This window comes from Oryctolagus cuniculus, chromosome 2, assembly GCF_051225735.1.
Source record: "Oryctolagus cuniculus isolate XC-2025 breed Fujian yellow rabbit chromosome 2, ASM5122573v1, whole genome shotgun sequence".
NCBI classification, from domain to species: domain Eukaryota; kingdom Metazoa; phylum Chordata; class Mammalia; order Lagomorpha; family Leporidae; genus Oryctolagus; species Oryctolagus cuniculus.
In genome coordinates this window covers 80,952,005-80,956,336 of record NC_142868.1, presented here as the reverse complement: position 1 = coordinate 80,956,336, position 4,332 = coordinate 80,952,005, and positions in this window count along the sequence as shown.

Below are 4,332 nucleotides of genomic sequence, written 5' to 3'. Positions count from 1 at the left end.
CTGCAGGGAGGGCCCTGCATCTCATCCAATATATTCTCCTCCCTCCCCTCCCCGCTTCCCTCCCCTCCCCTCTCCCCTCCCCTCCCCTCTCTTCCCCTCCCCTCTCCCCTCCCTCCTCTCTCAACTAGAGGACTGGGTATGGAGAGTCACTCTCAGCCAAGACTTTTTTTTTTTTAACATTTTGTGTTATGTGACACTGCCAGGGTAGGATTGACTTACCAAATAAAAGGACATTAGAAGTCCACAGAGCCAGATCAATCTTTAATGAAAAACCAACAAACATTAAAAAGCTGCCACTAAGTAGCTAGGGGTTGAAGGCAACTCCAGCTAATTGGCTCCCCGAGTGCTTTCACTTGCTGCCAAGTTCCAGCGAACTGGCTCTCAACCCAGCTCCACCAAATTAGGCCAGTTCTCTACAGGGCTTGTGTTGCTAAGCTGCTAATTAGGGTGATACGGGCTCCCCAGCAGCCCTGTCCAAACGGAGTTTCTTCTTGACATAGATAATTCCTGAGACTCGAAAAGTTTTAAACGTCCTCTAAAACTCTAGCTGCCATGTTGTAATTTGGATTGATCAATGATGATGAAATTGCTAAATAGTTCTGTCCTCTTGGCGTGGAGCAATAGCAACTCCCTGACAATCAGGGCACTGAGGGAGGGTGCAGAGAGATTTGCAATAGGCAATACATTTCATACTGGTGGAGCAGTGTACGGTGATTTCTGCAAGCTGAGTCTTAGAATCACTTGGGGTGAGACACGCTTGCCCAATGCAGGCCAATCCCTCGGACACTCTGGAGGTAGAGCTGGACAGAAGTAATTAACCTTTCTCTCAACCTTCTACCCTTGATGGGTATATGAAGCTGGCACTGAAAACGGCTGTCCTATAGGAAGCAAGTGTATTGTTTTAAATCACATTTTTTACCAATATAGAACGGAGGGAAAAGAGTTGCATGGGATTTGACCTGATTGTTAGGGTCTCTGTTTAGCCTGGTGGCTTTGCATGTATCCATTTGTGGAGTGGTTTTTTTTTTTTTAAGTCCTTTACTCAGAGGTAGTGAGAAAATGAGTAGGGATACTTGACTGGTTTGCTGGGGCTGCCGTAATGAAGCATGACAGACCGGGTGGCTTAAACAGCAGCCTTTGCTGTCTCCTTGTTCTGAGGGCCAGACATGCAAGATCACGGTGCGCACCTGTGTCTTCATTTCCTGTCTCCTAGGGACACCCGTCCCATTGAGATTAGAGCCCACTCAGAAGACAGCATTTTACGTTAGTGGCCTCTTGGAAGGCCATGTCTCAAATGCAATCTTTTCCCGAGGTGCGTGGGGTTAAGATGTCAACATAATTGGGGGAACTCCGTTTAGCCTGTAATAGATCATTTGAAATAATAGTGGATTTTTTTTTTTTTTGGTGTGGTAAGGTAGAGAAGGAGAAAACTCATCTATTCCTATTTATGATAAATTTATTTTTTAATGACACTGAGAATACACTGAGAAGCTGCCTGGGCATGTGTGCTGGTGAGATCTTGAACCACGGCCCATCGTGATGGAAGGCTCTGCCAGAGGAAGGAAGTCTCCGAGCCCCGAAGCCCAGCGCTGGCCTAGTCCAGGAGGTCCCTCGTAAAGATATAAATGACCGCCTACTCGTGAGAACTCTTCAATTGCTCCTTTGTTCACACTGCCCCCGACAGCCAGGGCGCTCTCAGAGCCTGACGTCATAGACTTGCCCTTCCCAAGAGGTTTTTCCTCTCTTGGCTCCTCGAATGCTCATAAAAATGTATCAGTTTAAAAGGTAAAGCATGTGTACAAGGCCTGAAGTCTTGGAGCTCTGGAATGCTAGACATCTGCTTAATTAAAATACTAAAAGATAATTGTTTTTTTGCCTGAATAATCCAGTCTCTAAATATGTGGCTCCTAGGAGTGATCCCTTTGGTGAATCTGAACGGAAGTTCAGTTTTTATGAAATTCAGTATTTCCAGAGATGGGAAGGTGGGAAAGAATATGGAAACAAAGCAGAGTGGGGAGTCGAAGAGTCTGTGCGTGTCTGTGTGCATGCATGCATGAGTGTGTGTGTGTGTGTGTGTGTGTGTGTGTAGGGGTGTACAGATAAGAGAATGCAGGCTGGGGCACTCTCATAGAAGGCATGATCTACCTGGGTTATGGGCTTAGAATCTTTTTTTAAGCTATATCTATTTATTTGAAAGAGTTACAGAAAGAGAGAGAGAGATCTTCCGTCTGCTGGTTCACTCTCCAAATGGCTGCAACAGCCTAGATTGGGCCAGGCTGAAGCCAAGATCCAGGAGTTCATCTGGGTCTCCCATCTGGGTGACAGGGGCCCAAGTGCTTGGGCCATATTCTACTGGTTTTCCCAAGCCATTACCAAAGAGTCATATCAGAAGTGGAGCAGCCAGGACTCAAACTGGTGTCCACAGGGGATGCTGACATCACAGGTGGTGGCTTTACCCACTATACCACAATGCCAGCCCCAAGAGAGAAGAGAATATTCCTAGTTTGAGTTAATTTGAACAAATCTCTGTCTCTTGATGTCACCTGCAACAGATAAAATCATCATTTGTGCTCATTCTGTGCCCCAAATTGATTAGTGTTCCATTCCTTGAGCATTCTGAGTACCTAAAGCTGTGACCAACAAAGTACAAGATACATTCAGTACTCTCATGAGTTTCAAGTTTATGGGCAGACAGTGAATAGTGTCAGAGAGACACATGAGATGAATGAACACCATGTTAAAGGGGTAAGGATGGATTTTAGTTGGTAATATACTTTTGCAATAGGGACAAGAGTCAGGTATGACCTGAAGTCAACTTCAATTTCTAGAGAAGTGGCCAGGAGTTTTAAAGGGGGAGAGGGTGGGCTCAGTAATGTCAGGGAACTGAAAAAAGTACAAAGTAGAAGCTGAGGGTCGGTCCATGTGAAAGCCAAATGAGTAGGCTAACTGCTGCTGGTGGAAGGTAGGCTCCCTCGCTCCCACAGAGACTGGGACACAGGAGCCCTATCTTCAGGGGTCGGCTAGAACCACCAGGCAGTTCCCTTGGCAACCTGAGTTCTCTTAGGCGGACACTCTATGGGACCTAGAGATATTCTCAGGATGAAGCCTTGAAGCCTCAGACTACTAGGTCAAGTGTTTGTTCAAGTCCTTGTAGGTCAACGTTGATGCCCAGTCAAGAAGAAAGCTCAGAAGAGCCTAGAGTTAGAGGCTAGAGTTAGTTAGCTCAGAGGCTAGAGTTAGTCAAAGAGAGAGTCTCTGTCGATGCACGAGGTCAAAGATAACAACTCCATGAGACAGAGGGCAATGTGAAGGCTATCATAGGGTTACAGTCTACAAATGACCAGCTAGTGCCTTAGAAGAATCCCTGTCTCCTTAACAACTGGCAGCTGCCACAAGAGAAGTGAACTCATAGCTGTTCCTATAGATCAGGAAAAGAAAAATGGAGAAGAGAAACTTCAAGAATGGAAGGAGTAGGAATGTTCTCATGATGAGCCGGGCGTAACCGTTTCTACCTGTTTTCCACTGGCTTCTTTTAGCTGGCATTTATTTGATTTGGGATTCAGGAGAAAATTACTAAACACATTTATAATAAAATGCAAGTCACATTTCAGTCAGTCTCCCGTTTCTAAACAGATCTTTCTTTCAACTTCATCCCCTTTCCAAACAAACAGGCAAACAAACATATGACTTCATGACCAGCTCATACTATGGTCACCGTCGGTGGAAAACTAGATGCTGGCTGGGGCCACAGTAATTTCTGGGAGGCCACTTTGGTCCTCAGTGAAAACTGGTCATCACAGAACGCTGACACCTGACCCTTCTTCAGGAGCCTGTCCAGCATGGCTAACATTGGCTGCCTGAATTAGAAATTGCAGAGGGAAAACACACCAGGGGCTGAGGGGTTTTCAAAAGTCTTTTCTTGCTGGACAAGGAAAGGCAGCCAACAACAGCAACCAGAGTAGGCTCCGGTTTAGAAAAGCCATCTAGGTTCCACCTCAGGAATGTGAAGGAACCTCGGGTCTTTCTTAAACAATGTCTTCTCATCCAACTTGCTTGAAAAATGAGTCCACTGTGGTGTTTGGGTCACTGTCCCTTTTCTATGGCTTTTAAGCATTTTTTGGACACTTTAAAAGAAAAACCAAGAATATAGGATGCATTGGAGACACCCATTTTTCAACAAAGAAGATATTTTCTCACTTTTCTGCACCAGGCTGCCCTATTCAGGGCAGAGGACTGACCTGCTCTCAGAGCTCAGAGTGTGTGCATCCTGGGGTCATGACCTGATAGCTCTTTTTTTTCCCCTTAGATTTATTTTATTTATTTGAAAGACAG